Source organism: Pleurodeles waltl, chromosome 3_1, assembly GCF_031143425.1.
Source record: "Pleurodeles waltl isolate 20211129_DDA chromosome 3_1, aPleWal1.hap1.20221129, whole genome shotgun sequence".
Lineage (NCBI taxonomy): Eukaryota > Metazoa > Chordata > Amphibia > Caudata > Salamandridae > Pleurodeles > Pleurodeles waltl.
In genome coordinates, this window is record NC_090440.1 from 1,570,460,092 (window position 1) to 1,570,472,845 (window position 12,754).

Here is a 12,754-nt window from a genome sequence, read left to right on the forward strand (position 1 = left end):
AAACACATTATTAATTAACATTTGTATAGATTTAAGTAACATTGATACTGTGAAAAAATATTACTATTGTAATCACTGATTGGACAAAATCATGAGTCAGCAGTATGAGTACTCTGCTACATTTTTACAGACTAATAGTTGTCTTTCAGTTGTTTCTAATAATTGATGCAGGCGTTTGCTGTTGCTCTCACAATGTACCTCTCTCCCTGTATATCTTCCTTTATAAGTTTTCCTTCTGTTTAAGTTACTACAGAACATGTTCAGCGTTTTTCCAGACTTTATTGCAACACCAGACTTCGGGCCAGTGCTTGAGTACTGACACACTGACAATTTTGGCCAACATGTTCATTAGAAAATCCAGTCCTTCTCTTTCAAATAACTTTCTCAGTTTTTTTTTTAAAACACTGTCGGACTAAAGGTTTGGTTGTCACTAGTGGCCTCATATACAAGGCTCTAGCAGCACATCGCACTACCAGAGCGTCTTCTTTTTTTTACGCTTCAGTGACGCAGTCGGCTGTCCAATATTTACAAGGCCAGGCAAAGCCACCTTGTGTGGCTTTTCATTACCTTATAAGTATGGCCCCCTTTCACATATAACTCTGCTCGAAAGAGGTATTACATGGAACCTGACGGAATCTGAAGCATTCCCAAATTGACACAGCTGGGAATATGTCAGATTCCTACCCCACCTTAGGGGTGGCATTAAAGTGGCACAATGGGGAGAAATAACATTATTTCTCCCTGGTTTTTCCTCTTTCTGTGTGTGTTGCATTCTTTAGCACATATAGAAAGAGGAAAACACCGTTAATGATTGTTTATGAGCAGAAAGGTGCCCCTTGCTGCACATAAACAATCATCCCTGCAGCGCAGGCACCCCTGAATCATGGGTAAAAGGTACAAGCATTGGCTCTATGAAACAGTTTGTGCACCACCACTGAGGAAAGTACAGGGAAAGTACAGGGATGCATCATATTTCTTTAAATACAACACGTCCTTGCACTTTCAAAATGATGCAGCGCAGTGCAAAAAGCTGGCTTGCAGTTCCACTCTCCATCATTTCCTCATAAACGAGGACCCAGACATTCAGGGCCATATTTATGGCATGATTTGTGTTGCTCTTGCATGATGCAATGTGGTGCATGAACTACACAAACCTTAAGTGCGATTTATGAAGCCTGGCAAAGCCACCTTTCATGGCCCTGCGTGGCGTCATAAATCTTGAGTAATGTAACGCAGTGCAAATACTGTATTACATTACTCTGTTACATGGGTGGACCCACGCAATGTCCATGGATTTTGATGCATTTCTAGATTTACAAGAACATGTAAACATCGGAATGCACCAAAAAGACACGCTTCCCAGGAGAGACGTAACGAAGAAAATTATGTTTATTTCCGCTAGATTTTTTTATTCTTTCTATCTGTGCTGTATTTTGCAGCACAAAAAGCCTTTCAGAATTATTTTTGTGCAGGAAGGCGTCCCTTCCTACACAAAACCAATCCTGCATGCAACGCAGGCACCCTTGCACAATAGCTTCCAAAACGGCATCAGCGCAGGGCAAAAGGACCAGAATGTGCTATATTGCATCAATATGGCTCATTCCTGCCCTTTCCCTGTGATGCAGGGAAGCAAGGTGACTTGCTGCACAGCCCTGTGCTGCAAAGCAGGGGTATATGTACCACAATTTTACGTGTATTATTAAAAGTACACAGTGGTTTGAAACAGTGCTTAATTTGTAAATAAAGCTCAAAGCCCTCCTCTTAAACATGCGGCTGCTGCAATTAAATGTGGGAACAGGTACTACTGAGGCAGCGTAATCCTGAAGCCATCTCAGGCCTCTTTAAACCTTTTAAAGCAACCCTCTGCCCCTTCAGCTCACTCTTGCACCTTTCTGCTTTCTCCCATTGTGATGCTTTTTCGTTTTTCTCTTCCTTCGCCTTTCCATATGTGTCTTTTGCTCGCAGCATATGCTTGAGGCACAAGAATAAGTGCCGGCCCTCAAAAATAAGTGCCGGTGCTCCGCACCGGAAACAACAAGCACAAATGAAGCACTGGTTTAGAAAATGTCAACGGCACGCTAATTATTCACCTTTCCCTGTATGTAGCGTTGATGCTCTATCAATAAACAGAATCAGTACGAATCTTACAACTTTTTTGGATAACACTGGTAAACATGGTTCCCCTTATTTTACCAAGTTTATCAATCAATGATGTGTGATATTTTTTGGTGACTTACACAGAAGTAGAAGGGATCCGTTCAGATGTTTTTTATAAAACAGTGCTGTTGACAGCTTTTACACTCATCTGGTAGGTGTCACTTTAAAGATGGCGTATGCACAAAGTTACTCATTGGGTCACTGAGAATAAACCAATATGGTGCTACTCTAAGCAGCATTACCCCATTGTCCCTCCCTCGCTTTACTTCATTTTTTTTGAGGTATCCTTGCCTCATCAGACCAATCACATGTGAACATATTACATAAATAGACCCCTCCTCCTTTTTTTTTTTAGGGTCGAGCTTGCATCGCATGCGCTTGCGCATGCGTTTCACTTGCGAGACGCTTTAGGTGTTACAAAAGGGATCGGAGCCCCTTCCATGTCAGTCAGTGTTTTTTTCCATTTAATGTGGCAAGAAAAGTCCGGTTGGGAGTTTACAACTTCTAATAGCTCTAACTCTTTTTTCCTACTTTCATGTTTTTTCAGTGGATAAATGCCTCCTCTCCGTTAGCTAGCTGGAAGTAGACATACTTGAACTTTGTTTGTTTCAGATTGATTTAATGTGAACCTTATTTCCTCTGAGCAGGAGTTTATTGCAAAATGAAAGCTGTAACAGAATCTGATGAGATGCTACAACCCTAAAATAACTTTTTTAGACAGGAGACTCGGTGCTGTTAAAGCAAGGTGTGGGCCACTGTTTAGGGGTGTGCCAAAGCAACGCCTGGCCGCAGAACCTGCTCGACATGACGGGCGATGCTTTTCACGCAATGCATATGTTGTGTGATCTGTTGGGGCATCAGGGATCTATCCGTACCAAAGGGTGGGGAGTCTGGACATATGGACGAAAGGCAGTTAGCAGACGGTTTTGAACTCAGCCTCACTTTAATATGCTGGTGTGCATTCACATATCTGTTTAAATAATCTGTGGTCCTCTTGCCTGTCACAGGGTTAACTCTCTAAATTCATGTGTCCTAACTGGCTGAGCGGCCGACTTTGGAACTGGGGGAACTAGGATTGAGTCCCGCTTTCGCTCAACATCCTGTGATTGTGGGCACATCACTTAACAACCCAGTACCTTAAAGAAGAAACCTGTCCTTGTGCAATTTATCTGGTGCAGACTTAAAGCACCATGTGCAATTGGGCCAAGAACATGATAAATAAAACTGGAAAAAAGGGCCAATTCAGCCGTTCCACTTTCCCGTGTAAGTGTTATTAATAGTATCACCTCTTACCTACAGATCGACATAGCTGCCAGACAGTGGTACCAAGCACCTTTTAAAAGGAATGTTGTTGTTTTTGATGTTTTGGCCCTTCAGTCTAGAGATGTTGCAAGCTCTGCTGTTTGTGAACCTCTCACACTAGTAGCTTCCTGTGATAGTAGGTCAGATCCCTTGGATCTTGTATGTCACTTTCCTTCTCTAGGCTTTTAGTTTTTAATGATTAGATCGTGTTGCCACAGCCTTGCCTTCCCCGGTGCATCGGCAGTAATCCGCTCCCTGCTGCAGTTTTGCAGCCAGGGTGTGGCACTGGATATACAGTTTCCCAGCAGATTCGTTCTCAGGTGTGCCTGACTGCTGCCAGGACGTCAGGCATTCCAGCATTAATAAACATTTACTCCCCCTTGAGTCACCACCTCCGTTTGCAACATTAGCTGTTTCCACTACTTGCAAAACCAGAATGTGCCAAACTCGAAATCCGTCTGCCGGTGCAGTGCCACAAGGACTTTCTCTTCTCTCAGTTTCTACGTAAGAAAATATTCTCATGAAAGAATAGCTCAAAACGTGTTATCACTGAACAAAGTGGTGAGAAGAGTATAACTGCATCTGATGCAGGTGGGTAGACTGTGGACTTTACTCTTGGTGAATCTAGTGGATTTCAGTGCATAAAGGCAAGGGATATTTCGCTGAATGTTCAAACTTTAAAACTAATGTGTTTGTGCTTTACTTCTGGATATTAAACAGTGTTCAAGGGACAGATCCAAGTTAGTCATTTCTTTGAGTCCTTTGGAGTTCCACCTTACACTGCTTGTGCTTTCGGAGGTTTTTTGTTGGATTGAGCATAGCAGCGCGCAAGCGCTGCTCTTCCTGACCTGTAGGTATCTATTTGGGCTTTTAACTACGCCCACCTCACGCCCATCACATTCATAGTTCGTGGGGTTGCCCTTCAAAAATCCTTTGTTATCATTGGCCTTGGTGTGGTTTAGTTACCGCCTTGGGCATCGCCCCTGATGCATAGCTAATTGCGCTTTTGCTGATACGTTTGGCTGTGAGCAAACTTCTTTTTCCTTTTGTGTGTCTCCTTTACACTCATGTTCATGGTGGCCATTGGCTCGCTTATGTGAAACTGTATTACTTTTCATTTTCAATTTAAGTGGCAAGAAAAGTCTGGTTAGGAGTTTACAACACCAATAGCTCTAACTCGAGCAAGTGCGAGGCCCATTGCCTTGCAAATGCTTGTTTCTTTGGCTCTTTGGGTAGTTAGATACGTTGCCAGTAATGGCAGCGCCTCGCTGACGGATCTCGAAGGAATTTTTACAAGGCATTTCACGAAGGTTATTTTAAGATTCTGCATGTCGGTTACAATACCAGAAGGGGTTTACTTACCAGAGGTGCTGTGTGATAAGTCTCCGATAGCCCTTGGGAGAGAGCAGCAATTTAACTGTGTACAGACTCAAAGCACCCTAACGGGGTCGGACGGCTCTGCAGCAGCTGGGGAACTGTTTGTGAGTCTTCGGCTAGTGAGGCACCTTCAAAGCAGCCTCAGGCCCATATTTATACTTTTTGACGCTAAACTGCGCTAACGCAGTTTAGCGTCAAAAAGTTTTGCGCCGGCTAACGCCATTCTGAAGCGCCATGCGGGCGCCGTATTTATTGAATGGCGTTAGCCGGCGCAAGCAGACCGGCGCTGCCTGGTGTGCGCGAGAAAAACCACGTACACCAGGCAGCGCCGGCGTAGGGGGAAAATGGCGCATGGGCGTCTTAAAATGGGGCAAGTCAGGTTACGTCGAAAAAATCGTCGTAACCCGACTTGCGCCATTTTTTAACGACGCCCATCCCCCATCAACATGACTCCTATCATTGTAAAGATAGGAGTCATGCCCCCTTGCCCAATGGCCATGCCCAGGGGACTTCTGTCCCCTGGGCATGGTCATTGGGCATAGTGGCATGTAGGGGGGCACAAATCAGGCCCCCCTATGCCAAAAAAAATTATTTAAAAAAAAATAAAAATACTTACCTGAACTTACCTGAATGTCCCTGGGGTGGGTCCCTCCAGCCTTGGGTGTCCTCCTGGGGTGGGCAAGGGTGGCAGGGGGGGTCCCTGGGGGCAGGGGAGGGCACTCTGGGCTCATTTTGAGCCCACTTGTCCCTTAACGGATGCCTGACCCAGGCGTTAAAAAGCGGCGCAAGTGCGCCGTTTTTAGCCACGCCCACTCCCGGGCGTCTCTTTTGCCCGGGAGTATAAATACCACGTAAAGGCCTGGGAGTCATTTTTTAGACGGGAACGCCTCCCTTGCATATCATTAACGCAAGGAAGGGGTTCACGCTAAAAAATGACGCACATTCCGGGAACTTTGGCGCTATACGCCTCTAACGCCATAGTATAAATATGGCGTTAGTTGGCGTTAGTTTAGCGTCGAATTTGCGTCGAAAAAAACGACGCAAATTCGGCGCAAACGGAGTATAAATACGGCCCTCAGTGTCATGGCAGCAAGTAGGATGAAGTTTTCCTCAGTTTTAGGGGGTTTCATTTATAGTTTTTACCGCGTTTGTTTTTGGTAGTAGATGATTGACTGGGCTTTAGGAGACCTGTCGTTTAGGCTCCTTTTTGCTCAGTTTTTTTGATTTAAAGTAGAGATTTGTTGTGGATTTCATGTTGGCACTACATCGTGGAAGCGACAAACAAAAAGAAAGAGTGTGATTTATACCTGTTCTTCTGAAGATGAAATCATATTCCTGCTAAAGGATCTGCCAAAAATGGATCAGTCGCTGGACAACAGTGCTCCTAATTTACCTCTCATGTCACACATGGAGGTACAAGACATGTTTGAGAAGGTGATTTCGAGGGCTTTGGCTTCAGCTAATTACAAGCGAAAATGCAGCCATGCGAAAAAGAGGGAAGAATGATATTCCTCCTCATCTGATTCACAGAAGCCTTCTATATCTTCAGGAAAATACCACAGATGAGAGGAGATGTGGGGAAATCTTTCTAAATTGAGGCTGAATCTGGGGTTTCCTCCATTCCAGGCAGAAAAATGAAGGGGACTCTTTTTTTCTGCAGTATTTAAGGCCCTCCACTATGGCTGTGCATTTCCATGGAACTAGTGAGGTTATGGTTATGAGTGCATGGAAGTAGGTGGATACAATGAATGTACCTCGTTTTCTGCAGAAGCTATATTTACTGGAGGGAGATGATATGTTGCCCTATTCACTTCAAGTGGATGCAATTCTGGCTCCTTTAATTGGTAGGACTACCAATAACCCCGAAGACTGTTCTCCTTCTATCCTGCGGATAAGAGAGTAGAGGTTGAACTAAAGAAGGCATTCGCTTCAGAAAACCTATCTCTGAAGGCCAGCAGGCATGCACCATACACAGCTCACTCTTTGGTTAAAGACTTTAATGCATTGGCTGTTCAGGAGGGGCTGGAATGTTCTGATTAATTAAGTGGTATGGACCAGCTAGGCTTCTGGTAGATATTTCCTCTGATGTAGTTAAGGCTATTGCCATGTCATTAGGAGCTATGGTGGCAGCCAGAAATAGCCTTTTGATGAGGGAGTTTAAAATGGATGTGGGGAAGTCAGCTTTGCTTAAGCTTCCTTTTCAGGGTAAATTGCTTTTTGGCAAGCAATTGGGTTCCATGATCTCAAAGGCCTTTAAGGATTGGAAACATTCTCTTCCATATAAAGGAGAGATGGGGCAAGTATACTATGGAATAGAAGAGCTATGTCATCCACACAACATGGCTTTAAATCAACTGGTGTATGTAGGCAGAAATACCAGCCTAGATGTTTTCTCATAAGAAGGATGTGGGGAAGACGGGACAAGAAAATAAAAGATCCTTACAATTACGGTTTTGGCAGTCAGGCAGCAGTGGAGCTTTCGCCTCTGTCAGTTGTTCCATGTCTGTAAAGATGATGTCTCAGATACCTGGGTGTTACCATAATCAAGAAAGTTATGCCGTAGGTTTTCCTCAGACTCTTCCTCAAACAGGTACCAAGGTGACTCATTGGCCTGGGACAAGACCCAAAAGAGAAGTTCTTTTGAAAGGAGGGGAGGCATTGCTCAGGAAACAGGATATTGTAGAGGTCCCCAAAGAGGAGAGGGGAAGAGGGGCCTACTCAATTTTGTTTTTGGTACAAAAACCGTCATCAGATTTCAGCCAGTGACGGACCTGCAGTAGGTCAACCCTGGGATCAGGACTTGCCACGTTCGAATGGTAACGCAGCAGGCTATTCTTCGCCCTCATAAATCCAGGAGATTGGTTAACTTAAATAGATTTGGAAGATGCTTATCTTCCTGTTTGGTAAGAAATTCATCCCAGCAAATTCTGTGGTTCACTCTAGGGGAATTGCATTACAAATTTTGAGTTCTGTCTTTTGGTCTGAAGTCCTCTTCCAGGGTCTTCACCAAGGTTGTGGCTACTCTGGTGGCTCTTCTGTATTCAGAGGGAATCTTCGTCCATGCATTCCTCGATGAATGGTTGATTCAGGCAGTATCAAAGGACTGTCTGGTGTTGTACACAGAGTGCTGGAGGCTTTGCAGACACATGGACTTTTAACAAATTGGCAAAACTCTAATTTGAAGCCAGTACTGCAATTGAATTTCATAGGCGCTCAATTCTTGACTCTTTAGGGGGTGAGCCACCTCCTCAAAAGATTGCCAGAGTTGCATTATGGAATTGTGCAGTCAGAGGTGCCAGAAGATGGAAAGTTGGCGCAGAGTCCAGGGAGATCTAGCCTCCATGATCTTCCTGGTGCATTGGGCTCGGTTCGTCTCCACATGTTGATTTCATTGATGTTGGATCATTGGATTCTGGCTTCACATGTGCTGAAGCACAGGATTCCAATGTCTCTGCAGGTAAAGAAAGATATTGCTTAGTGGCTTTCTAACCACAATTTGCGTAAAGGGGTTCAGCTCTGTACTCAGGAGCCTCTAGATATCCCAACAGATGGCAGTATATCTGGTTGGGGAGCCTGGCAAGAGTTTATGCAAGTTCAAGGGCTCTGGTCTCACGAAAAGGCACTGAGATTCTTGAAAAGGGGGAAATTTGTTGCAGTGAAGTGGGCTCTGTTGGCATTCAAGTATCAGGTGATGGGATGGGTTGTTCTGATTCAGACTCACAATGTGACTACCAAGGCTGACTTAAACAAGTGATGGGACAAAGTCCAAGCACTGAATGGGATTGCAGGGAAGCACTTCTTGTGGGCTCAAGTGTCTCTCTTATCTCTGACGGTGGCCAATGTAGTGGTAGATACTCTCAGGAGGGATATTCTGTCTTCCCTGGACCTTTCTCTAGCACTAGCAGTGTTCTCTCAGGTGGTTCATCAGTGGGGACTGCCAGCTGTAGATCTGTTTGCATCAGAGGCCAAAGGGAAAGTTCTAAGGTTCTGTTCAAGGGTAAGAGAAGAGAAGGCATAGGCAATGCATGCCCTATCTTGAAGGTTGTTGAAGGTTCTGCTTTATGCATTTGTCCAGTTTCCCATGATAGGATTTTTCTAGGTAACAGTGAGGTGGGAGCAGGATGAATTGGTTCTGATTGCTTCCAGATGACCTCCAGCCAGTTGTTTTCCTCTGCTGATGTTCAAGATGTTTGTCTTGAGTTGGTTGATTCCTTTGAATCCGTATCCTCTTGACTTCTCAATTCCATAGAAGGAGTCTCTGAGGAAGCTCCACCTGACTGTTTGGACGTTGAGAGGAGGGGCTTAAGGGGACAGGGTCTTCTGGATGATTTAGTGACTAAGTTGCTGGCATCCAGAGGGTCGTCCGCACAAAAGTTGTATAACAGACATTGGGGGACATTTTCTTGTTGGTGTGATGCCAATGGTCTTAACCCTTAGTCTGTGAGGTTAATGGTCAATATGGAGTTTCTGCAGGAAGGTGCACGATTGGGTTTGTCCACTCACACCCTCCAGGAGCAATGGGCAGCTAAACAGGCATTCAGGGCACAATGGAAACAATGAAGGTCTGATTTCTCTGCTACTGAATGATCTGCCCAATTCTTGTAGGCAATTTGCTCCTTTCCCACCCAGGCTGGTGCTTGTGGCTTTATCTAAGCCTCCATTTGAACCTTTGTAAAATGTGGACTTGAGCTACCTAACTCTAAAGACTTTCTTTCTGGTGACCATCACTACTGCTTGGAAGCTGGATGTATTGGAAGCCTTGTCATGGGTGATTTTATTACAAAGTTGAATTCCTTTTTTCATAAAAGTCGAGAGGTGATCTTGCTAGCCTTTCATCCATCTCCTTCTTCAGAAGAAGAGTTTAGGTTGCACATGTTGGATTTGAGGAGGGCTCTGCTGATATACTTTGAACATTTTCAGGCTTTTAGGAAGAACAACTACTCATTTGTGAATTTTGGACCTAGTAGAAAAAGTGAAAAGCCAGCCAAGGCTACTTTAAGTAGATGGATAAAAAATGTAATTGGTTGAGGCTTATGAGGTGGAGGGTAAGCCTCCCCTTTTGCAGATCCAGGGCAAGTCAACCTGCAGCATGGCTTCTGCAGTTACAGAGGGTCAGGGAGTGTCCTTTCAGGAAATTTGTAGAACTTTCACTTGATGAAACTCCACTACCTTTGTAAAACACTATAGGTTGGGGTAAATGACACGATTGATGGTATTTTTGGTTAAAAGATTTTGTCATCTAGGAAGTAATAGCGGGACAATGATGCTGTTTCAAATAAAGATTATGGTTTGACATATTGGATTATTGTCATTTGTGCCTCTCTTACAAGCTTGATACATCTCAAATGTAATGAAGGAAAGTGAGGGAAGGATAATAGGGTAATGCTTACTGTTAGGCCTGGCAGCCTTAGCATGGTCTTCTCCCTCAATGTTTAGTTGTGAAGTGCAAAGGGCCTGTAAATAAAAAGCTAATAGTGGGCCTGCAACACAACTTGTGCCACCCACCTAAGTAGTCTCTTAACTATGTCTCAGACCTGTCATTGCAGAGTCAGTGTGTGCAGTTTTAAACTGCCCTGTTGTCCTGGCAATTTAAACTTCTTGCAAGGCCTAACCCTTCAATTTTATAGACATAAATCACCCCTAAAACAGACCCAATGTCACCCACAGGGCAGGGTGCGATTTATTTAAAGGCATGACATGTACTTTTAAGTTTTACTTGCCCTAGTAGACAAAAACTCCCAAATTTGTTTTTCACTACTGCAAGACCTATCTCTCCCTTGGGATAACATTAAGCTATCCTCTTTACATCTTATAAGTGTAATTCCTAACATGGAAGTGATACGTTTGTCAGGTTTGGTGTCTATGAACTCACAGTTCAAAAACACAACTTATGGTGAAGTCTGATTTTAAATTGCAGATCTGAAAATGCCACTTTTAGAAAGTTGTCATTTTCTTACTTTAGCCATTTGATGTCTATTGTATGTCTCCAATATATGTCTGGGTGAGGTGACAGCTGGGCTTGTTCATCCCCTTTAGACTGCCACACACAAAAGGAGCGTGGGATGACTTGTAAGCCATGGGACATCCTGGGCAAGATGGGTAGGAGTGGCTGACACACCTGAAAGGGCAATGCCGTGCACACACACAAAGAACTGCATACCACCTGTTGTGAGTCTGGAGCCCGGACAGGAAGGACGGGTTTTGATACACTTAAAAGACCCTTCTTTGAAGTCTTCTCCACTTTAAAAGCACAACTCTGTATAAGTACTGGACCAATGACACCAGAACTTCAGTACTCTTCTGGATCTGTGGATACTCTGCCAGGAAGGACTGCTGTGCTGATACAAGGACTGCTACTCTGCTAAGCTGCTACTCTACTGGACTCCTGCTTTGCTGAGCTGAGCTGCTTCCTGCTGCTTTCTTGCCTGGGAGTGAGAAAGACCGGACCTGCAGCTCTTCATCCCAGGCACAAAGTGACTCGAGGGGGTTGCTGGTTTGACTCATGTTCTGAAGTCTTAGGGACATCAAAGACTTCCATTCCATCTACAGACAGCTCCTGGAATTTACTTGCTCTAAGTCCTGCTCTGTTAAGTGGTGCCAATCAGTCCAGGGGCTTGGAAGTGATCATAAAGTGCTGCAGCTGCCAGGACCAGTGCATCACTCTCGAAACCCATGCATTGACCAAGAACCACTGCTTCAAAAAAAACCACATAGCTGCCACTGCATTGAAAAGATTGACGTATCACCTCTCCAGCATGGACTGAAATGACGCACCCGGAACCAGTGGATTGCACTCCTAATGCATTGCCACAATTGCATGGCAATTCCAGTGCAACACCCCAACTGCGTTGGGATCCATGACAGATCTCGTGCTGTGTCAAGGAGTGAGGTACTGTTACTCAGTGGGACCAGTGTTGGTCCTGTAGCTGGCCTGTGCTCCATAGCAGGTGGCCTGACTTCTTGACTTTGTCCTGGTCCTGCTTCTAAGCGATGCTTGCAACTGTAATATTTAAAAATTCATAAGTGGACTTCTGTTTATTGGACGTTTGCCATTTTGGTATTTTTTTGTTCATTAAATTAAGTCCTATTTTTCGAACCCAGTGTGGATTATTCTTGTAAGGTGTTTTCACTGTGTTCTGTTTGAAGTGTTGCACACAGACTTTACACATTGCCTCTTAAGTTAAACCTGGCTGCTCTGTGCCGAGCTACGAGAGGGTGAGCGCAGGATAAGTTTAGTTTCCTTCCCCTGACTAGGATTGTGGTTCCTGCTTGGACGGGATGTATACCTCTGCCAACCAGAAACCCAATTTTTAACTCTTACATCACTCACCAGTAATGGCATTAAATTGAGTCCTACTCCCTCACTTTCATTCATAGTTTCCACCTGCCCTCCGAGTATGCACAAGGGAGATAGAGGTTGGTTAAGATGCTTGATTACTGACAGGAGGCATGTAAGGGGAGGGAGGTTTTATTTAGTATATTAGAATGTAATTCATCTGATGTGGCAAGGGTGCTTCAAATGTAATAAATAGAAGTGAGGGATTAGGAATCAGTGTAATGCTATTGTCAGAAAGCAATGTAAGCATTTGCTGTAATACAGATTATTTTAACAATTTGTATCACAATTTTTTTGTTTTTGATGCAAAGGTGGTCTTTGTGTTTTTTTTCCTGATTCCTTTTTTCCTGATTTATTTTAGTGCTGCCAAGTTAAGAATGAAAAACTGCATTTCTCAGAAAACGTAGACAAGAAAAACCACTTGCAGAACATAAGAGGGTCATTTAGAATCTGCAGAATGTCCACATATCCTCTGTGCAATTGAGGCCCCACCTCTTCCAACTCAAAGAGATTTTTGGTGGATTATCTGAACCAGCCAAACACTAAAATTACCCTGTAGGAGTCTGGGAATCACAGATCCTC